The 24,343-nt window shown below is 46.5% G+C and overlaps 1 pseudogene; it reads left to right on the forward strand.

Annotated features, from left to right (window-relative positions):
* The first annotated feature begins 20,648 nt into the window (after positions 1–20,648).
* On the forward strand, positions 20,649–21,099 carry LOC101316446 (SKA complex subunit 2-like; annotated as a pseudogene).
* The last annotated feature ends 3,244 nt before the right edge of the window (positions 21,100–24,343 follow it).

The raw sequence follows: 24,343 nt of genomic DNA on the forward strand, positions 1-24,343 counted from the left end.
AAACCGGCACATGACGTTTAGAGCAGCTTTATTCATAATTGCCCGAACTTGGAAGCAACCAAGATATCCTTCAGTAGGTGAATGAATAAACTGTGGTCCATCCAGACAATGGAATATTATTCAGATTAAAAAAGAGTGAGCTATCAAGCCGTGATAAGACACGGAGGCATCTTAAATGCATGTTACTAAATGAAAGAAGCCAATTTGAAAAGCCTCCATGCTGTATGGTTCCAACTTTTTGATATTCTGGAAAAGGCAAAACTATGGAGATAATAAAAAGACCAGGGGTTGGGAGGGTGAGTGAGGGAATGAACAGGCAGAGCACAGAGGAATTTTAGGGCAGTGAAAATACTCTGTATGATACTGTAGTGGTGAGTACATGTCATTATACATTTGTCCAAACCCATAGAATATACAACACCAATAGTGAACCCTAAGGTAAACTGTGGACTTTGGGTGATTCTGATGTGTCAGTGTAGGTTCATCCTCGGTAAAAATAAAATGTACTATTCTGGTGAGTAATGCTGACCATAGGGGAAGCTATGCATGTTGAAGGGAACGGGATATATGGGAAATCTCTGTACCTTCCTCTCAATTTTGTTGTAAACCTTTTGTTCTAAACAAATAAAGTCTTCCAAAAAATTAAAGAGGCCGGGTCCATAATGTCCAACTTGCCTCTGCCTGTTTTCTAGGAGCCTAGAACAGTTTCGGGCAGTGCGTATGTCTTGAATGTTTGAACAAAAGCTAGTCGGTGTCAGGGTCGCCCAGGAGAACAATCAAGTCTCTTACACACTGAGAGAAATCTGCTGGTCCTCTCCTCAAAAGTCTGAATTAGGGTTAACCATGTTTTGTATTTACACATCTCCTTTTCTACAAACCCTCAAAGCCCAGAAATGTCAGCTAGTTGTCCATGCAACTCCCCCGCCAACAGTGGGAGAGTCTGAATTTGAACTCGTGGCCTTGAGGAATGGTAGTTTTCACCCCTGCTATGAATTCTGGTGCCCGCAGGGTTTGCGATCCAGGAAGCAGTAGAACTCCACAGGCTAAGGGAAATGAGTCAGAGTCTTGCCACTCATGGATTTCAAAACAGAAGAGACAGCAGACTTCACCCCATTAAGAAATACATTCGACAGCTTTGTTATGACATCAAGAAAGCTGAAGTAAGCAGTCAGCAGACACCCGCAGATGTGACAGGGTGTGTTTTGACTACGATTCTCAGCAGTTCCGGTACAAGCCAAAGGGAAAAGCCCGGACACCATGACTGGCAGAAAAGTGACCATTTGGGGGACCTAGTTTATATTTCACAAAGCTATGTTTGTTTGTTTTTTTAACAAATTTATTTATTTATTTACTTATTTATTTTTGGCTGCGTTGGGTCTTTGTTGCTGTGCGCGGGCTTTCTCTAGTTGTGGAGAGCGGGGGCTATTCTCCATTGTGGTGCGCAGGCTTCTCATTGCAGTGGCTTCTCTTGTTGCGGAGCACAGGCTCTAGGCGTGCAGGCTTCAGTAGTTGTGGCTCGCGGGCTCTAGAGTGCAGGCTCAATAGTTGTGGTGCAGGGGCTTAGTTGCTCCGCGGCACGTGGGATCTTCCCGGACCAGGGCTCGAACCTGTGTCCCCTGCATTAGCAGGCGGATTCTTAACTGCTGCACCACCAGGCAAGTCCAAAGCTGTATTTTCAATGCAGAAGGCAGGGTCTTCACATCACTATGTGTGCACAGACCAAACCAGCTTCAGATTAATGGCTCCTGTTCATCAGAAATAGCGGATACTGCCCGTCCATGGTCCTCCCCATGAAACGATCACTCAGTGGTACCTGGGCTTCCCTGGACCTTTTTAATCTCCATCTGCTGCAGCTCCTACCTCACTCACTGAGGCCATAGTCTTCCTGTTTGAACTTTAGAGCAGTGGTATTCAACCTTGGTTGCCCCTCATAATCACCTGGAGAGCTTTTTAAATCCCTATGCCTGGGTGGCACCTCTCCAATTAAACCAGAACTTCTGGAGTTTGGGTGTGGGCATCATATTGGTTAAGCTCCCCAAACTGGTCCCAACATGCAGCTGCTTTTTTTGTTGTTGTTGTTGGTACGCGGGCCTCTCACTGTTGTGGCCTCCCCCGTTGCGGAGCACGGGCTCCGGACGCGCAGGCTCAGCGGCCATGGCTCACGGGCCCAGCCGCTCCACGGCATGTGGGATCTTCCCGGACCGGGGCACGAACCCGTGTCCCCTGCATCGGCAGGCAGACTCTCAACCACTGTGCCACCAGGGAAGCCCACTTTTTTTTCCTTTTTTTTAAGCATAATTGCTGTACAATATTATCTGAGTTACTGGTATACAACACAGTGACTCACAATTCTTAAAGGTTATACTCTACTTATAGTTATTCTAAAATATTGGCTATATTCCCTGTGTTGTAAAATATATCCTTGTAGCTTATTTTATACCTAATAGTTTGTACCTTTTACTCCCCTACCTCCCCCCCACCGGTAACCACTAGTTTGTTCTCTATATCTGCGACACTTCTTCTCTTTTTTTATATTCACTAGTTCGTTGGTTTTTGTTTTGTTTTGTTTTCTCACCGAGCCGTGAGGCATGTGGGATCTTATTCCCCGACCAGGGATCAATCCCGTGCCCCCTGCACTGGGAGCATGGCATCTTAACCACTGGACCTCCAGGGAAGTCCCCACAGTTTGTTGTATTTTTTTAGAATGTGCAGCTGCTTTTAAGTCCTGCTTACGGGACATATTAAGAAAAGATTTATTAAATTAAGCATGAAAAAGGATTCCTTTTGTGGAGACCAGTGACAGAGTCCTTGTCCTGGGCCATGTTGTAAGCGAGAGTCATCCGCCCAAGGCACAGGCCCGCTGGCCCTCACTTCCCGGGGTCCCAGGGGAAAACGGCTTTGCTGAGGGTACAAATGGGACCCAAGAGCCTCCAAACTTTACAGTCACCTGAGCCTTAGCCTCGCTTCTCCCAGATCCGCCATTCTTTTGGTGCTCGTCGGAGGGGATGCCACGAGAAACCACTTCCGTAGCTCCCCAGCGGGCATCCGGCTTCTGGGTAGACTTTGTTCTCTGGTGCAGCAGCAAACAGGGTCAGTATAGTGTCAGCCAGGAGCTGCGGCCAGAGTTCCAGCAGAGCCTGGGGGCCCCTCTGCTTAGAGCTTTCACTCTTTTTCCTCTGGCTTTCCTGGATTCCACCATCTAGGCTGTCTGTTCCATAGTTCTCTTGGCCTACGACAAAGGTAGGGCTGGATTTAAAGGGGAAAAGGTAACTTACTGTAACTGAGAAGATATGAGGGGAGCAAAATTTGAGCCCTGTCTGCCAGAGTTACAGGGCAGACAGGAATCGCCACGTCCGTTTCTGAGACTAGAGATAACAATAGCTCTTACATATTTTTAAAAGTTGTGGTAAAATACACATAACATAAAATTTATAATTTTTACCATTTTTAAGTACACCGTTCCGTGACATTAAGTACCTTCACATTGTTGTGAAACCATCACCACCATCCATCTCAGAGGGTTTTCCATCTTCCCAAACTGAAACTCTGTCCCCATTAAACAAGTCCCCATACCCCCTCCCCCACAGCCCCTGACAACCACCATTCTACTTTCTGTCTCTATGAATCTGACTGTTCTATGTACCGTACATAAGTGGACTCATACAGTATTTGTCCTTTTGTGACCCGCTTGTTTCAGTTAGCATAATGTCATGGAGGTTCATCCACACTGCTGCATGTGTCAGAATTTCCATCCTTTTTTTTGTTTGCGGTACGCGGGCCTCTCACTGCTGCGGCCTCTCCCGTTGCGGAGCACAGGCTCCGGACGCGCAGGCTCAGCGGCCATGGCTCACGGGCCCAGCCACTCCACAGCATGTGGGATCTTCCCAGACTGGGGCACGAGTCCGTGTCCCCTGCATCGGCAGGTGGACTCTCAACCACTGCGCCACCAGGGAAGCCCTCCATCCTTTTTAAGGCTGAATAATATTCCACTGTATGTATAGACCACATTTTGTTCATTGGTTCACCCATGGTAGACACACGGATTGCCTCCACCTTTGGGCTACATAATAGCTAATACTTTTGAGCACACTCTGTATGCCACACACTCTTCTAAACACTTCACTTGGACTTCCCTGGTGGCACAGTGGTTAAGAATCCACCTACCAATGCAGGGGACACAGGTTTTAGCCCTGGTCCGGGAAGATCCCACATGCCGTGGAGCAACTAAGCCCATGCGCCGCAACTACTGAGCCTGCGCTCTAGAGCCCGCGAGCCACAACTACTGAGCCTGCGCTCTAGAGCCCGTGCTCCGCGACAAGAGAAGCCACCGCAATGAGAAGCCCGCATGCAGCAACGAAGACCCAATGCAGCCAAAAATAAATATAAATAAATACATAAATAAATAAATAAATTTATATTAAAAACAAAAAACACGGTGGCTCTCCATTGCCTGCAGAGTGTAAGCCCTAATACCCCTGGCATTTGATGTTCTCCATACAGAGCCCCAACCTTCGTTTCCAGCCCCATCTGCAGACTTCTCCTTCCACACCCTGCCCTCCTAAACACTCCACGTGTTGCCCTACCCCCATTCACCCTTCCCCACCCCCACTCACCCTTCCCCATCTGTTTTCCAGCTCAGCCCACTCCCTAAATGCTTCCTCCTTTGTAAGCCTGTCCCCTCCTTGCTCCTTCCTCAATGCCAGCACTGCAGATAGCAGGTGAGTGTAGTCATCCCTCCTGTTGCCCTGCCTTGAACTCCTGTAAGGTGTTCACAGGTCACTTCCCCTAGAGACAATAAGTTCTGCAAGGATGCTGACCTTGGATTCACCTTTGGGCAGGGCAGAAACCCAAGCTCTTCTATTTATCAGTAATATGATATCCTCTCTGGGTACAGCATCCTTTCCTAGTCACCACCTCTCTGTCCTGTTTTTATAACAATGTTTCTTAAAACGGGGCTGGAGGAAGGTGAGGACCGTTGAAAGTCACCCTGCGGTGAGCGCTGCTACTGATGACAGTGGGAAGTACTAGTCTAGTGTGGGGTAGAGTGGGGAGAAGGTTGAAAACCTCTGCTCCGTAGCCACGCTGCTTGAAAGAACAGCCCTGTATCCTCTCCAATCGCCTCAACCCATTGCAGATGGGATTTGGTCCCCACAGAGCTGTCAAGTTCCTTTCTCTAATGCGATCTCCCAAGAGCAAAAGCCCAGCACATTGTTCCACACTCGACACCATCAGTGCCATTTGCCTTGTTCAGTTTCAAACTCTCTCCCTTCTTATCCCCCTCTTCCTGCCGCTCCGCTGGTGCCTGTGTAAACCCACTATACTGGATTATCTTGAACCCAACTCACATTAGTGATGCTCTTGCTTCAACCCAGTACAATGTCCCCAGACAACTCAGTCACTTGTGGGGCATTGGTTGCTACCTAAATGCGGACGAGCCAAGTCTTGGTCTGCGTTCGAGAGATTTCTGAGCTCCTGATCAGCATCTGTGACTCCTAACTGGCTGCCCCAAAGTAGCTTCGATTTCTCTCCTAACTAATGCTTTTATTGGGAGAGATATACTTGCGTTCCTGGCTCCAGTTCTTCACCCCTCTGCTTCACTGTGGGCTTCACCCCCGCCCCTTGATTTTGGGCTCGGTCATTTGACTTCCTTTGGCCAGCAGGGTAGAAGTGACACTATATGCCTTATCTGAGTCTCGGGCGTTGCGGTGAACGGAGCTTCCCCTGCCTCCTGAGTCTGGGCCTGCAACGAACACACATGGAGCAAAGCTGCCCCAGCCGAAGTGCTGACCTAACGCCAGAAGCAGAGCAGCCCCATGACTGCAGATGCATCACAGCCACTGGCCCCGCTGACCCCCAGTGCTGTGAGATTAAAGGATCGTGGTCTTCAGCCACTGAATATTGGGGTGGTCTGTTACACACCATTACTGTAGCAACAGCTAACCAATACAATCTTACATAGAGATGGAGGTATAAGACATAGACCCACAAATTAAGATTAGTTATGCAAGGAAAACCCACAAAACCACCACCAAGGGAAGGAAATCAAATACCACTCAACACCCCAGAAACCTGCATGTGCCCTTCCTGAGCACCACCTCCTCCCTCAGCCCTAGAGGTAACCACAGTTTCGACTTTAAAAAAATAATTCTTACTTTTCTTCATCGTTGACCATGCATATGTGCATTCCTAAATTAGTTTGCTTTCGATTGTTTTTGATCTTGATGTGAATGGAATCCATCTGTATTTTTTGTGTGTCCTATTTTATTTGCTCAGTGTGGTTGTGAGAATCATCCAGATTGTTACATAGAGCTACAGTCTGTTCATTTCCATCACTGAGTAAGAGTCATTACGTGAACAAACTATAATCTATTGATCTACTGCCGATGGATACTTTAGATGATTCTGGTTTTCTGTTATTACAAACAATCCTGTGTGAGCAGTCCTATAATCAGGGGTTGGCGAATTTTTTCTGTAAAGGAATAGTTTAGGTTTTGTGGCCACATGTGGTCTCTGTTGCATAGTCTTCTTTATTTTGAAATAAATTTTAAAATATGGAAAAAAGAGGAAAAGTCATCCTAAAAATGTAAACCAGTTCTGAGCTCACGAGCTGTACGAACCCAGACTTGGGGCAGGATCGGGCCGTGGGCTGTGGCTTTGATCTCTGCCCTCTGAGCTCCCCGTACACATGCATAAACGTTTCTGCAGGAGCGTAACGGCTGGTCATAGGGTTCGCACATCTTTAGCCTCACCAGATAATGCCCAGCTTTAATGCTTAAATTTAATGCTTAAATTCAGCATGTGGAAAATGGAAATCCCATCTCCTCAAGCAAATCAGCCCATGAGCACCTGCTGCACAAAGAAATTGACATTCCTGTGGTCCCCTGAGGCCGGAAGGCTCTGCCACTCCAACCTCTTCCCCTCTGGTCCAGGTGGTGTCGAGCTGCACCGCTGTCAAGCTGGTGCCCATCACAGTGTGCCAGGAAGGGTGGTGCCAGACAGGCCAGAACAGGGGGTCACACTGGGCATTGAGGATAGGTGGGGAGTTTGGATTTTATTCGACCAGTAATAGAAAACCAGTGGATGGGGTGAAGCAAGGCCGTCACAAGTCTGAGCTACTTTTAAAAGAATCTCTTTGGCTGCCGAGCATGGATTTTTAGGGGACAAGAGAGGAAGGGGGAGCAGAAGGTAGGGACGTGACTGCAGGAGTCTCGTGAGAGTGTAGTGGGTGGTGGAGCCTAGCTGCCTGAGGCAAGTTCTTCTCCAGCATCTGCCTCCCACCCGCAGCTCCAGCCACCCCTCTCTCATCCTCCTGCACATCCCATACCCCATTTCTGCAATCCTCTCTCCTCTAACCCAGGGAACACAGTTCACGTGCCCTGCCCGCTGTGACTCTTCCCCAGCACCCCCTGCCCCCTACCCCGCCCTCCCCCAGACATCTGCGGCTCCGCTTCCTCTGAGTTAATGATAGATGTGATATAAGCCCTAAATCTGTTTCCTCGCTGAACTTTAGAGGACTCTTAACTTCGAGACTCATTTTTGTCGTTCTGTCTGCCACAGGCTGTCCGGTGGACATGGAAGCAATGAGTGTGGAGCTGAATCCAGTGTCCGTCAACCACCATTGGCAGGACAGATGCAATCCTGACTGGGGTGGTTAGGACACTGAGGGCCACATGGATGAGTCTGCAGCCTGCATCACAGGGAGAAAGACAGGTTGGTAAAGTGGCTGAGCAAGAACTGGAGCCCATGGGCTATGTGGACTCCTTGAAAGATTAAGGAAGTGCCTCTCTACGCTGAGCCATAGGGAGCAAAGCTGGAAGCGCCCAGGGCTGGAACCTCCCTCACATGGAAGCCGGGAGCATTAGTTTCTCTTATCTCTCCTACAGCATTGGTGGTTGTTTCAACCACCTCTGCCCCAGCCATGGCCCAAGTCACTGCTTCTATTCAGTGTGAGTTCCTGGCTCCATTACTGCCTGTTCCCCCAGAATAGTTGCCACACACAGAGATAAATTAACTCAGAAGAAAAGGTCAACCCATCCAACTAGTTGGCTATTGGGATTCCGGAGAAAGAAAAAGAAGAATAGAGGGAGGAGAGGAAGAAATAGGAAGCGGAGCTGGTCTGCGGGGAGAGGGAGAGAAAACTGGGAAGAATAAATACTGTTTTTTAAATTATAAACTGTTAGGATATTACTTACGACAGTAGAGTAAAGAATGCGTTTTCTTAAAACACAGCAAATTCTTTCAAGATGGGTTAGCCCAGGGCTACACACACTGTGTTCCAGGGACAGGAACTGATCCGTGAACTGTGTGGCCAGTCCAAGAAGAAATAAGTGCAGAAGTAAAGAGAAATTTTTAAGACAGTTTCATAGTGATTTGGCAGCATAATTTTCTGACTGTTGAGTCTAATAATGAAAACAGGACTTGTATTTTGGGAGTTTATTTTCAAAATGTCATTTTCTTAGTGTAGCGAAGGCAATTTTTACCTCTTTCCCCTTAGGGTTTTGGGCTGGGCCTGAGGATTAAATTTACGTAAGATAGATTAACAGAAGAAAAGCATGCACATTTATTTAATACAAGTTTTTTGTGACACAAGAGCCCTCAGGAGGAAATGCAGACCCAAAGAAAGTGACAAACCTTAAATGTTTTTCTAGTAGGTTGAACAAAGAGAGGTGATTGTAGAAAAGTAACAAAAATATAAGAGAGGCTGAAGGAAGATGAGAATTATTTCAACAAGGTCTGTTTGCACAGAATTCTCTTGGGTTCAACTCCCTGGTCTTGATGATAAGAATGTTACCTTCCTCCACAGGTAGGGAAGACATCTTCCATCTGGGGTTTTATCTCCTGCTTTTAGAGAGAAAAAGGGGAGAGTCAGAGCACCCTTCTTGCACCTGCTGTTTTTAAAATGCATTTAGGAACTTTCCTGGTGGTGCAGTGGTTAAGAATCCGCCTGCCAATGCAGGGGACACGGGTTCGAGCCCTGGTCCAGGAAGATCCCACATGCGTGGAGCAACAAAGCCCGTGCGCCACAACTACTGAGCCTGCATTCTAAAGCCCACGAGCCACAACTACTGAAGCCTGTGTGCCTAGAGCCCGTGTTCCACAACAAGAGAAGCCACTGGAATGAGAATCCCGTGCACCCCAACAAAGAGTAGCCCCTGCTCGCCGCAACCAGGGAAAGCCCGTGGGCAACAAGGAAGACCCAACGCAGCCAAAAATAAATAAATTAATAAATTTATTTCAAAAAATGTATTTAGCTCAAACTAATCCTTATGCCAAAGTGGCATACTTTGGGGTGGCATATTCTGCCACCCTTCCCTAGTCATTTTTTTAAAATTTTTATTTTATATTGGAGTATAGTTGATTTACAATGTTGTATTAGTTTCAGGTGTACAGCAAAGTGATTCAATTATATATATATATTCTTTTCAGATTCTTTTCCCATTTAGGTTATTACAGAATATTGAGTAGAGTTTTCTGTGATATACAGTAGATCCTTGTTGCTTATCTATTTTATATATAGAAGTGTGCATATGTTAATCCCAACCTCCTAATTTCTCCCTCCCCCCCACTTTTCCCCTTTGGTAACCATAAATTTGTTTTCTAAGTCTGTGAGTCTGTTTCTCTTTTGTAGATAAATTCATTTGTATCATTTTTAAGATTCCACATAGAAGTAATATTATATATTTGTCTTTCTCTGTCTGACTTACTTCACTTAGTATGATAATCTCTAAGTCCATCCACGTTGTTGCAAATGGCATTATTTCATTCTTTTTTATGGTTTAGTAATATTCCATTATATATATGTACCACATTTTCTTTATCCATTCATCTATCGATGGACTCTTAGGTTGCTTTCATACCTTGGCTATTGTAAATAGTGGTTTCCCTAGTAATTTTTATTTTATTTTTTTAATAAATTTATTTACTTGTTTATTTTTGGCTGCGTTGGGTCTTCGTTGCTGCACGTGGGCTTTTCTCTAGTTGTGGTGAGCGGAGGCTACTCTTCGTTGTGGTGCGAGGGTTTCTCATTGTGGTGGCTTCTCTTGTCGTGGAGCATGGGCTCTAGGCACGCAGGCTTCAGTAGTTGTGGCACATGGGCTCAGTAGTTGTGGCTGGTGGGCTGTAGAGCACAGGCTCAGTAGTTGTGGCACACGGGCTTAGTTGCTTCGCAGCATTTGGGATCTTCCCAGACCAGGGCTCGAACCCCTGTCCCCTGCACCGGCAGGCGGACTCTCAACCACTGTGCCACCAGGGAAGCACCCCCCTAGTAATTTTTAATGCATTTTATGGAAGTACTGATCCGTGACACATTGGCAGAAAAGAAAAACAAACCCTACCCTTCAGCCCAGAGGCTTTGAGAAGCGCTGAGCCCAGCTAGGTGAGGCCTGGGGGGAAGAGGCTGGGCCTTAGCTGGTCCCATGGGGGCTGTGCAGGGAGGCCCCTTAGGGCCCTTTGAAGAACAGAGAATCGAGTTCCCCTGGAGAGGCAGCACCGGGCTGTTGACACTCAAAAAAAAGGAATGGCCAGTGCTGGACAGAAAAGCAGCCACAACAATGGATGGGGTCTGTTACAAATAAACAGAGAGAGGATGGCTTGCCAAGGGTAGTCAGAGAAACGTTTGAATTTCCTCTCCCTGGTTCCATTCTCAACAGAATGGACAAGAAACAAGAACCTACTGTAGAGCACAGGGAACTGTATTCTATATCTTGTAATAACCGATAATGGAAAAGAATCTGAAAAAGAATAGATATATGTACAGATGTGTAATTGAATCACTTTGCTGTACACCTGAAACTAACACAACATTGTAAATCAACTATACTCCAATTACAAAAAGAAGAAGGGGCTTCCCTGGTGGCGCAGTGGTTGAGAGTCCGCCTGCCGATGCAGGGGACGCGGGTTCGTGCCCCGGTCCGGGAGGATCCCACATGTCGCGGAGCAGCTGGGCCTGTGAGCCACGGCCGCTGAGCCCGCGCGTCCGGAGCCTGTGCTCCGCAACGGGAGAGGCCACAGCAGTGAGAAGCCCGCATACCGAAAAAAAAAAAAAAAAAAAGAAGCAGCAGCACAAGAGCAGAAGGACGTGAGGAAGCAGATGACCCTCCTCGCTCCCTCCAAACCCAAGCCACTGCTTTTTGGATGGTGTTAAGAGGAGATCTGAGTCCAATGAGTCTGAAGTGCTTAAATATAGAAAGTCTTAGTAAACAAAATGTGACTCTCAGAGCAGGTTGACCTGGGACCACATCTACCCAAGGCAGCACATGCCCCCCGGGCTGCCCTCAAGATCCCTACAGGTGTCACAGCTGTGGAAGTCAATTCAAAAGTCCTAGATGGTGCTGGGGACCTTCGCTACCTTAGGCTTCCATCTCAACATTCAGGGCAGAATAATTTTCACCAAAACTAGAAGAACCACCTCTGAATGAATCCAACTTGGGGAACACTACACGGCTGCCGCTGGAGGGAAGGGAAGAAGCAAGTCCTCCAGGAGCTCTGAATCCAGTTGGGGAGATGACACAGCACGAAACCTGCCAGATGGCAACTTGATGGCAGCTCCAGGCAGAGTGCCACGGGCTCTTGGACCAGCACATCTGGGGAGTTCAAATTCATGGGAGAAATTTCTGTGCAAAGAGACGCCTCTTTGAAGACTGCGCTGGGTCTAGAAGGCTGGTAGAAGTTTAATAGAGAGGGAGCAATTTGTTTGTTTTGCTTTTTGGCTAGAAGACAAGGGGAAAACCCGCAATAGCCTGGGACTTGGCCAGAATGCCAAAGGGCTTCCTGGGTAATGAACGCACAGGAGGTGACTCAGGCCTGTGTCTCAGAGGCATGGACACTTCAGGGCAGATAAAACCAGACCCACAGGGCACCCTTGGTGTGGCCCATAATTGCTGGAATGGCGATAAGGAATTTTGAACACCAGCCAACCAGGGTGGTCACAACCCTGGTTGGAAACAGTGGAGGACAAGTTGGAACCTCTGCAAATCAGGACCAGGCAGTGTCATCCTGACCTAAAATGAGACAGGCTCTGTCTGGAACATGAGAAGAGGCTGGCTCCCCATCCCGGACCCTCCGTAGGTCAGGGTGACCCACCATGGGACACCTCTTATCCCCTCTGCCGTGCACTCTAAGTGTATTCCAAGACACACACAGTGGAGGGTGAATGTGGGCACCTTCGAGGTAGAGCTGAATTCTCATGCCCGGAAGAGTCCCCTGGGGCAGAGCCTGGGCAGTTCCCTGAAGGGTGGAGCCGTCAGCCCTGTTACATCACTGTTCTCTTTCCAGAACACCCTCTTGCAACCTTCTGTTCATCTGCAAAGCTTCTCTTTTTCTGGGAAAAAGGCTAGGTGGTTATTTTCATTTTCAGAAATTCTCTGGGATGGGGAGGATGGGGGGAGGGAGGTCTAAGAGGGAGGGGATATAGGTATACATATAGCTGATTCACTTCATTGTACAGCAGAAACTAACACAACATTGTAAAGCAATTATACTCCAAAAAAATAAAGAAAGAAAAAGAAAAAAAAGAAATTCTCAAGGGGTAAAACCAAGGTTTAAGGAGTAGAGAGGAAAGAAAGCAAACACTCCGCCAGCTCCCCCTGGCTCAGCCCTCAGGAGAGCCCCTGGTTGACCCTGCCACCCAGTGTCCTTTGCTTATTCCTTTAGTACGTAGCCGTGTAAGGGGCTGGGGGCTGCAAAGAGCACAGTCCCCGCGCTGCAGAGAGCCTCTGCTCACCCAGCTTACCATCTCCCTCCAGACTGGCTCGGCTTCTTCCCTTGTCTACCTGACCAAGCCAGAGGCCCAGGATCATTCTGGATTCTTCCTTCTCTTTTGCTCTCCATCACCATCCTCTCTCCCCCACCACCTAATCAATCCCCAAGTCCTCTCCACCTCACCTTCTACAACTTCTCAAATGCAAAATGTTGATAACTGGTGAATAGGGGGGTGCTGGCTATATGGAGGTCCATTATACTAGTCTCTCGATTTGTGTGTCAGTCTGACTGTTTCCAAAACAGAAAGTTAAGTAACACAAGATAAATAACATTTCTCAAATTGGTCCCTCTGCTCTGTTCCTTCTGGAATCCAGCCTCTCACCATCTCTTGCCAGGATGACTTCTTGACAGTCTCTCTGTCTCCTGCCCTTGCCCACCTCAGCCCCAACCTCCACCTACTCCCACCAGCCACCCTTAGATGGACAGATGTCCTTCCCTCAACACTGACTGTAGACGGTGGCAGGCTCTCCTCCTTCTAGGCAACAGTTAAACTGCTTTTTTTTTTTTCCCCTTAATTTTTTTTTTTTTTTTTTTTTTTTAGAATTTAAATACTTTATTATATAAAGTTATACCCAAAATTGTGCTTCATTTTTTCACTATATACTTTAACTCAAGGACAGTTGTAAAAGTAGTACACTTCAGAAATCCTGGAAGAAATTCCACTAGCTATAGGCTATTTAAATACTGCTTACAGAAAGTATTAAAAACAACAACAGATGAGTACCAAAGAACTTGTTTACAAAACAGAAGTAGAGTAACAGATGTAGAATACAAACTTATGGTTACCAGGGGATAAGGGCAGCGGGGGTGGGGTGTGGGGATAAACTGGGAGATTGGGACTGACATGTACACACTACTATACATAAAACAGATAACTAGTAAGAACCTGCTGTATAGCACAGGGAACTCTACTCAATACTCTGTAATGGCCTATATGGGAAAAGAATCTTAAAAAAGAAAAGGAGTGCACGTGTATAATTGATTCACTTTGCTGTACACCCGAAACCAACAAAACATTGTAAATCAACTATACTCCAATAAATTTTTTTAAAAAAAAGTATTAAAGGGGGGCTTCCCTGGTGGCGCCAGTGGTTGAGAGTCCGCCTGCTGATGCAGGGGACATGGGTTTGTGCCCCGGTCCGGGAGGATCCCACGTGCCACGGAGCGGCTGGGCCCGTGGGCCATGGCCGCTGAGCCTGCGCATCCGGAGCCTGCGGGAGGGGCCACAACAGTGAGAGGCCGGCGCCGAAGAAAAACAAACAAAAAAAAGTATTAAAGGAAAGCCAGCACCATATAAACAGCATACACTTAAATCAAAGAGATGAATGCTTAACATACAGAGTAATGTTTTTTATTCACTGATAAACTGAAGGTCCATTTCCAGATGTTTCTCTTGTATACTTCATTTGTTTTGTTAGCAAGCAAAGCCCTGAAAGGGATGGCTTCATCTAGTCCTCAGACTCGGATCCATCTTCATCTTGACTAATCTGGAAGTAACGAAGTTCATAAGTCTCCTTGTCGGATGCAACCACACGAAGCCAATCACGAAGATTGTTCTTCTTAAGGTATTTCTTGGTGAGGTATTTCAAATACCTTTTAGAGAACTGTTTCTCAGAAGCAACTGTGATTTTACTCTTGAAGCGTTCAATGTGAACGACATTCCCAAGATTTCCAGTTTTTCCATTCACTTTAACCTTCTCCCGTAGAAACTGTTCCTATTTTAAAACAGAAAAAATGCCACACTAGGGAAGAAAACCCTAGATATTCACTAGGGAAGGTACCAAAATTTCCAGAATCAAAAATTCCATCTTCTACTGGATGAGTAAGGTCCAAATTAAACTTCCAGGTTGACTTCTTAGGCTTCTTGTCTTTCTTCACGGCCATCTTGCACGCCGGCAGCGCGATCAGAGAGACCCCTTAATTTTTTGTGGAGCCGCACAGCATGCTGGATCCTAGCTCCCCAACCAGGGATCAAACCCGTGCCCCCTGCAGTGGAAGAGCAGAGTCTTCACCACTGGACCACCAGGGAAGTCCCAGTTAAACTGCTTTTAATTGAAGGAGTTGCAAGACATGAGACCCAACTAAGCACTTGGCTGGGCAGCCTTTACCCCAGGCTGGGGGTCAGAACATGGATTCTGGTCCCAGTACAGCCACCAGCCAGGCCTGAGGACAAGCCATTTCCTATGCTCCTGGTCTGTAAGAAAGAAATACACAAAAACACCACTAGCCCCTGGCCAGTGCTTTCACTTTCAAAGGGATTTGAAGCACCTTATCATCAGCAGAAATTGATACAATGTTGGAAATCAACTATACTTCAAAAACAATTTTTTTAAATAAAACAAAACAGACCCTTGGGGAAGGCAGGGCATGTTTTGAGGTTACTTCAGCCAGGGTGTCCTAGGCGAGGTATGAAATGAGCACCTTCCTGCTTCTTCCCCAGAGTAGGGCTGACACATGTCTGGCTCCAGCAAATTGAAGACCTCATCTCAACTGACTCATTTGTCTGCAACGCATTCGAATGCCAAAGCAAATAGAGAAGAGGAGAAGCCTCTTAGGAAGAAGGAGAGCAGACACATATTTCAACTTATTAAGATGTATTTTTAAAGGCATATTATATATATATATAATTTTTTTTTTTTTTTTTTTTTTTTTTTTTTTTTTTTTGTGATACGCGGGCCTCTCACTGTTGTGGCTTCTCCCGTTGCGGAGCACAGGCTACGGACGCGCAGGCTCAGCGGCCATGGCTCACGGGCCCAGCCGCTCCGCGGCATGTGGGATCTTCCCGGACCGGGGCACGAACCCGTGTCCCGTGCATCGGCAGGCGGACTCTCAACCACTGCGCCACCAGGGAAGCCCTAAAGCTGCTGTTTTTTATTTTATTTTATTTTTGCGGTACGCGGCCTCTCACTGTTGTGGCCTCTCCCGTTGTAGAGCACAGGCTCCGGATGTGCAGGCTCAGTGGCCATGGCTCACGGGCCCAGCCGCTCCGCGGCACGTGGGATCTTCCCGGACCGGGGCACGAACCCGTGTCCCCTGCATCGGCAGATGGACTCTCAACCACTGCGCCACCAGGGAAGCCCCAACAAGATAACTTTTAAAATTGTACCCCAGGGCTACTCCTGGTACCACCACACGAAGTCCACCCTTGCAGTGTCTGATGTCCCATAGTGCCTTTGCCACGGTCATGGTCCACTGAGAACCTTTCTAAGACAAGTCACGGCCCAGACAGACTCATTCTAAGCCAAAGTGTGTGTGTGTGTGTGTGTGTGTGTGTGTGTGTGTCCATGTGAAAGCACGTGTGTCCGTGTGACCCAATCATACGCATCCCCTCCTCACTTCTCAGATTGTACCTGCTGGGACAGGTGGAAGCCTCTTTCCTTTCAAGTCCATTTCTTCAGTGGCCTCGGTGGCCATTTTCAATCTTCATAGCCCAAGGTTGAGAAAATCTACTCCTGAAGGCATCCAACCCGGGCCTTAACTCTCTAGAAGGTACTTAGCACCCCTGATGCTTACTGAACAGCTCTTCCTTACGTAAATTGCTTGTACTGACTTTGCTCATCAGGTTAAACCTCACCTTGTTACCGCAGGGCCACCACCTTTCCCCCTCCCTCTGCTCTTTCCCCCTCTTTACCTTCACTTCTTGCTTCACACTAAGTTTTGCTCCTTTCTGAGTTTGGAAAGAAAATGGGGGGGAAGGGTGAATCCGTAAAAGGAAGTCCAGAGAAACGGAAAATAGAGACACTTCCCGTCATCTCTGTCTGGGATGCTGTCCACGTGGCCACACCTGCCCTCCGATGCCCCAGGGCAGGAAAATCAACTGTCTCTGCCCTCATGCTTCAAATAGGCACAGGAGGAGTGGGGGCATGGGGGGGTGTCCCTGCTGCCTTCTGCGGGGAGGGGGTCCTGGGCACCCCACGGAGCATTTATAGAAGTCGTTCTCGGCAGCAAAGTCAGAAGAACCTTGTTGTGAAGGAGCACAGGGATCCCCAGAGAAGCCGGGGCAGAAATGACAAAGTGGACAAACCCACAGTCAAAAAAGGAAAGAAAAACAAGAGGTGTCCTCTTAGGAAAAGACCAGCATCCACTGCTCCCTAACGCGGCCGCTGGTGCCTTTGGTGCCCACAGGTCTGAGCTGAGTCTCTTTTTGTCCAGAACCAGTTTTCAGGGATGAACCAACTCTGAAGTCCTTGCTTTTCCCTTGGGCCTGCTATTTCTCCCGCTCTCTTGTGGGCTATGTTTTCCCCTTTGATTTTCTCTCCCACTGTCCCTTCCTCCTTCACCTGGGGAGGCCCCCAGCGAAGACCACCAGACTTGGGTGTGTGCCCAGAGATGGAGCAAATGAGAACCAAGAACAAAGCCATTAACTCCCCCGCCATCCGGGTGGTCCCCCTCCGAGAACTCAGTCATTTTGACAAGCCTACAAGTTCCAGCCAGAGAACAAGTTTTCCACAGTAGTCAGGCTCAGGGAGGACGGAGGTAACAGGAGCTAAATGCTGTTGTTGTGTTTTTGATTGAAGTATACTTGATGTACAATATTATATAAGTTACAGGTGTACAATATAGTGATTGACAATTTTTTTTAAGATGTTGGGGGTAGGAGTTTTATTAATTAATTAATTTATTTTTGCTGTGTTGGATCTTCGTTTCTGTGCGAGGGCTTTCTCTAGTTGTGGCAAGTGGGGGCCACTCTTCATCGCGGTGCGCGGGCCTCTCCCTGTTGGGGCCTCTCCCGTTGCGGAGCACAGCCTCCAGACGCGCAGGCTCAGTAGTTGTGGCTCACGGGCCCAGCTGCTCCGCGGCATGTGGGATCCTCCCAGACCAGGGCTCGAACCCGTGTCCCCTGCATTAGCAGGCAGATTCTCAACCACTGCGCCACCAGGGAAGCCCGACAATTCTTAAAGGTTATACTCCATTCATAGTTATTATAAAATACCAGCTATCTTCCCCGTGTTGTAAAGGCTGGGTTTGAAGGATGGCCGATCAGCGTAGACAAAGCCAAAATTATACCCAAACCTGGATCGAGTCAGGGCTTCCACAGGCAGCAAAGTTCCCTGGATCCCTGATGATGCCAGAGTCTTTGCTTTGTAACCCCAGCCTGAGCAGTGGGTGTCTCCATATTCCCCACCGTTCAATCGATACCGACTTGCTGAGCGCCTGCTCTCACCCTAGCGCTCTGCAAACTGTTGCGGATAATGCCAAGAAGCAGAACAATAACATCCTGCCCTTAGTTATCAGGTGGGGGAAAAAGGACAAGCACGTGGGAGAGAATCACGTACTGTTTTGCGTGGTTAATTTAACATCAAAGGGAACACACAGTTAATTTGGCCCGGAAGAGTTCAGAAGAAGGTGCATTTGGGGAGGGTACTAGCATCCTAGGGCTGCTGTAGCAAATCACCACCAACTCGGTGGCTTAAAGCAACAGAAATGTATTCTCTCTCCATCCTGGAGGCCCGAAAACTGAAGTCAAGGTGCTGGCGGGGCCACGCTCCCTACAACGCTTCTAAGCGTGAGGTTCCTTCCTTGCTTCTTCCAGATTCTGGTGGCTTCAGGCAATCTTTGGGTTGTGTCAGCATCTCTCCAATCACTGCCTCTGTCTGCACATGGCCATCTCCGCTGTGTCTTCTAAGGACACTTGTCCTTGAATTTAGGGCCCAGTCGGGGAATCCAGGACGCTCTCGTCACAAGATCCTCAACTTAATTACATCTGCAAAGATGGTTTTTCTTTTAATATTTATTGCAATATAGTTGATTTACAATGTTGTGTTAGTTTCAGGTGTACAGCAAAGTAATTCAATTTTGCATACAATTACACATACACATAATTGAATTATACATTCAATTATATAAATATATTTACTCTTTTTTAAAAAAATTCTCTTCCCTTAAAGGTTATTACAGGAGATTGAGTATAGCTCCCTGTGCTATACAGTAGGTCCTTGTTGGTTATCTATTTTATATTTAGTAGTGTGTATATTTTAATCCCAGTCTCCTAATTTATCCCTCCCTCTCTCCCCCCGCCCCATTTTTCCAAATAAGGTCACATTCACAGGTTCTGGGGCGCGGACATATCTTTTTGGGTGCCACCATTCATCCCGCTACGGGTGACATTTCCAATGTCTGGGAAATACACTTTAAGTCTTCACTCATTCACTCAGTCATACGTGTTGTGCACCTGCTACGTGCCAGGCGCCATTCTAGATGCTGGGGACCCAGCCGTTCAAGGTCCTACTCTTCTGGAGTTTCCATTCTAGGGGGAGGACATGGACAGGGCATGATTACAAATAGACAAGAAAATAGTAGGGAATAATACAGGCTGTAAGGAAAATGCACCAGGGACATGTGATGGAGGGATTTGGTGGCTACTTCAGACTTACAAGGGAAAGGCCTTTCTGCCGAGGTGACATGAAGCTGAGGTCTGCTAGGAAACAGCCAGCGTGTGGAGACTGGGCAGAGGAAACAGCAAGAGCAAAGCCCTGATATGGAAGCAAGCTTAGCATCCTCAAGGAGCAGAAAGAAAGGGGCTGGGACGTGGTGAACCAGAAGGAAGTGGCAGGAGATGGGGCTGGAGAGGCAGGTTGTGACAGATGGTGTGAACCCTGGAGGCTGGATAGGGAGCTTGGCTTTTATTCCAAGAACCAGGGGAATCCATTCGGTTTCAGCGAGGAGAGCACTGTCAGTTGTTATGATCTTGCTACTGAGAGGGAAACGGGTTGCAGAAGGGCAAGAGTCGATTAGGGAGGTGAGTTACAGGTTAGGAGGTTACTGCTGCCGTAATCAAAGGTATGAATGGTAGCTTGGACCAGGATGTGGTACGGAGATGGAGAGGACAGATGCTGGAAATCTCCTGGAGGTCGAGCTGACAAGTTTTCCTGATAGATTGGTCATGTGGGGTAAGTAAAGGAGAGACTCAAGGATGGATCTTAGGACTTCCCTGGTGGCACAGTGGTTGAGAATCCACCTGCCAATGCAAGGGACACGGGTTCAAGCCCTGGTCCGGGAAGATCCCACATGCCACGGAGCAACTAAGCCCGTGAACCACAACTACTGAGCCTGTGCTCTAGAGCCTGCAAGCCACAACTACTGAAGCCTGCATGCCTAGAGCCCGTGCTCCGCAACAAGAGAAGCCACCACAGTGAGAAGCCCGCGCACCGCAACGAAGACCCAGTGCAGCCAAAAATAAAATAAAATTAATTAATTAATTAAAAAAAGAAAGAATGGATCTTAGGGGACTTTCCTGGTGGTCCAGTGGTTAAGACGCCACGCTTCCACTGCTGGGGGCACTAAGATCCCACAAGCTGCACAGCCCGCCCCCCCAACCAAAAAAAGGATCTTAGTAGCCAAGACATGGAAGCAACCTAAATGTCCATCAACAGAGGAATGGATAAAGAAGATGTGGTACATATATACAATGGAATACTACTCAGCCATAAAAAGAATGAAATAATGCCATTTGCGGCAACGTGGATGGACCTAGAGGTTATCATACAAAGTAAGCCAGACAGCAAAAGACAAATATCATATGTAATTGCTTATATGTGGTACCTTTAAAAAAATGATACAAATGAACTTATTTACAGAACAGAAATAGGCCTACAGACATAGAAAATGAACTTATGGTTACCAAAGGGAAAAGGGGGGAAAGGATTAATTAGGAGTTTGGGATTAACATATACATACTACTATATATAAAATAGATAACCAACAAGGACCTACTGTATAGCACAGGGAACTATGTTCAATATTTTGTAATAACCTATAAGGGAAAAGAATCTGAAAAAGAATAGATACATATATATGTATAATTGAATCACTGTACTGTACATCTAAAACTAATGCAACATTGTAAATCAGCTATACTTCATTAAAAAAAATTAAAATTAAAAAAAAGAATGGAGGAGGAATGTCAGCTATTCAACACGGAGGCAGAGGTCGATAAGCTGGAACTGATGTTCCAGAAAGCTGACTCTGATCCGGATTACATTCAGCACAGGTTGGAATAGGAAATCAAGACTAATTATCCTGATTCGGCAGGCAAGAAAAATCCAGTTACACTCTTAAAGGAATTGTCAGCAATAAAGTCTCGATATCAAACTCTGCATGCATGCTTTCAACCAACTGCTGTGGAGCACAAAGAGACTAAGAGCCGCATTTGTGCTACTTTCAATAAGACTATGACCTTGATACAAGAACTACAAAAGCAAACAGACCTGAAGCTCTTACCACTGACTGAAGAAGAGAAAACTGCGGCCGAGCAATTAAGAGCTCACATATCAGACTTATGATGAAGAAATGGACTTGCAAAAGGGAACCCTAATGGGGAAGAGATCAATTCCAGAGAGATTTAGGAAGATGTCTTGCTAGCATTTGATGACCGTTGGTGGGGGGGATGACAAAGGAGATTTGGCTTGGGTTACTGGACAGTGATGCCTGCCACAAGAGAAGGGAATACGAGAAGAAGGGCAAATATTGTACTCATAATGTTCGGCCAAAGGGATGGAATGGAAATAGAGAGATTTAAAAAACTATATGCATATACACTTAGTCTTGTAATTTCAGGCAAGTAAGTCTCAACACCATTTTGTATCTGTTTTTGTATAATCAGGATAACACAGATGTCCTGGCCTATTGTGAAAGAAAATTATGTACCATCAGTCAGTCAAATGTGAATGAACATGCTGTGGAAATTAAAGGATAGAAAAAAAAAAAAGAAAGAATGGATGTGGTGATCATTTTGCAATGTACACCGGAAACTAATGTTATGTGTCAATTATAGTTCAAGATAAAAGAAAGTCGGGCTTCCCTGGTGGTGCAGTGGTTGAGAATCCACCTGCCAATGTAGGGGACACGGGTTCGAATCCTGATCCGGGAAGATCCCACATGCCACAGAGCAGCTAGGCCCATGCGCCACAACTACTGAGCCTGTGCTCTAGAGCCCACGAGCCACAACTACTGAGCCCACGTGCCACAGCCACTGAAGCCCGTGCGCCTAGAACCGGTGCTCCACAACAAGAGAAGCCACTGCAATGAGAAGCCCGTGCACCACAATGAAGAGTAGCCCCCACTCGCCACAACTAGAGAAAGCCTGCGCACAGCAACGAAGACCCAATGCAGCCAAAAATAAATAAATAAATAAATAAAGATTTTAAAAAGTCAACATCGTAAATGAAAAATAAAATGGATGGCTCAGCTTCTAGAAGCAAGCCACTGAGCTTCTGGTTTTTGTTTTTAATTGTGATTAAACACACACAGTGTCAAATTTACCATTTGAACCACTTCGTGCACAATTCAGTGGCGTTAAGTATATCCACAGCGCTGTGCAACCATCACCGCTCTCCAGTTCCAGAACTTGGGTGTGTATGTTTTGCGCACTGAACAATCTGAGTATTCATCAGATTCTGCGCAAAGCAGAGAACGTGGAGTTCCTTGGCAGTCAGCGCCACTGCATCTAAAGGCCCGTGTCTGATGGGGGTTCACGTTTCCTCCTTTCCAATGGGCTCCCGCGCCCATGGCATGCTCTGACGGCATGCTCTGCATTTTGCTTCAGCTGAGCCTAGAAGTCCTGGGCACGGTGCTGATTAGTAACTTCCGCTTGACCCTAATTAGGACCGAGGCCCTTATAGTCCATCAACCCTACGCAGGCGGCTTCTGGGTGGAGCAAGGGTTAAAATATTTTTGACATGAACCTGAAGCTTCGCTCCTTCTCGTCCACAGGGACATCAGTTACAGAAGGGTTGGCTGAAGGACAAGAGGGCTGATGCCTCCAACTGAAACCCTGGAGGAAGTGGACGCCCTGCAGGGGCCTGCGCGGAGGCAGGGGGGCGGGGGGGGGGGGGGGGGGGAGGGCGGGGCGGTGGGCGTCTGAGTGGCCTGGTTTGCAAAGAGACCTTGGTCTTTAACAGCTGACTTAAGAGAAGTCTCTACGATTAAACAAACAAACAAAGGCCACCTATGGTGAACTCATGTTTCCCCATCCCCAAGACTGGGCTCCCCTGAGTTACGTGTGTCAATCAGTAACAGCTTCTTCTCTAGTTTAAGGATTTATAGAGGATTAGGACAGTGCCTCTCCATTTTCTAAATGGTTGCGTTTTTATAACCCTCTGGGGAGAAGCTTAAGGGAGTCCTCTAGATACTCCTGTAGAGGAGAAATCCTATGGGTAAATTAGCAAACTAGTTAAGAGACTGGCCCAGCAGGAAGTTGACTCATTACCTTTACCATCTTACTAGTGTAAGGAGCTGAAATGGGTTTTCTTTTTAAAACTGAACTATAGTTGATTGACAATGTTATGTTAATTTCTGCTGTACAGCAAAGTGATTCAGATATATATATATATATACACACACACATTCTTTTTTATATTCTTTTCTATTATGGTTTATCAGAGGATATTGAATATAGTTCCCTGTGCTATACAGTAGGACCTTGTTGTTTATCCATCCTATACATAATAAATAAATTAATTAATTAAATAAAAAATAAAAAACTTTATTTAAAGCAGAGCGATTCAGCAGCAGGCTCTGAAGTCGGCCCACCTGGTTGGGAGCCTTGAAACCCTGACTCTCCCACCGCCTCTGCTTGAGTTTTGCAAAGTACACGTTAATCTTTATGTATTTCAGAGAATTCATCTGTAAAATGGAATGATATCTACCTCATGGGGTTTTGAGGATCACATGAGATAATGCGGGCAATGTGCTTAGAATAATAACTGTCCATTATTATCACTCAACAGAGGATACTCCAGGTACTAAAAATTATATAAAGCTCTGGTATGGGGAGATGTTCCCTGTATATTACTTTTTTAAAACATTAAAAGCAATATGTTAAGTATGATCCCACTTTTGAAAAGAAAAACGTGTGTCTCTATAAGTACATTTGACATCAGTAGGGAAAACTTTAGAAGTATATACACCCAAATTTGAATTTAACATGCATCTCATTTTCTTTAGTGCATATATTAGTGGTACAGCACAAAAATAAACATTTAAAAATATCTAGACTTGCACTGTCCAATTCAGTAGCCACCAGCCACATGTGGTCACTTAAATTGAAAAGAACTAAAATTAAATAAAATGTAAAATTTTATTCTTCATTCTAGCCATAGTTCAGCATGCTGCAGCCACACATGGCTAGTGGCTCCTTCATTGTACATCATAAATGTGAACATTTCCATCATCACGAACGTTCTAATGGACAGCACTGGTCTAGGGGACCCAGGGGAGGGGACTTCTTGGTGATCTTTTCTCTTCATTTGCTATAAAATGGGAAGAATTCCTCCTAACTTGGCTGGATGATTTTAACAGGACCTCTCAGAAGACCCTCCGATTAGGTAAGGAAAGCCGTTCACACTCCATTTTCACCAGGCATCAACCTATCTACGTGCAATTTTCTTTGTAATATTGGGTAACAACCTCGATCATCCAGTTTTTCTTTTAAATTATTTTTAATATATGGCAATTCCTCAAGAGGTGAAAAAAGCACGTTCATCAAGCAGCCTCATTTCCTGCTCAAGAGGATCCTGGGGGTGTCAGAAAGTACAGAGTTTCAGCCAGATTAATTTTCCATAACCCTATGCAATGGAAGAACCAT

Source organism: Tursiops truncatus, chromosome 8, assembly GCF_011762595.2.
Source record: "Tursiops truncatus isolate mTurTru1 chromosome 8, mTurTru1.mat.Y, whole genome shotgun sequence".
Lineage (NCBI taxonomy): Eukaryota > Metazoa > Chordata > Mammalia > Artiodactyla > Delphinidae > Tursiops > Tursiops truncatus.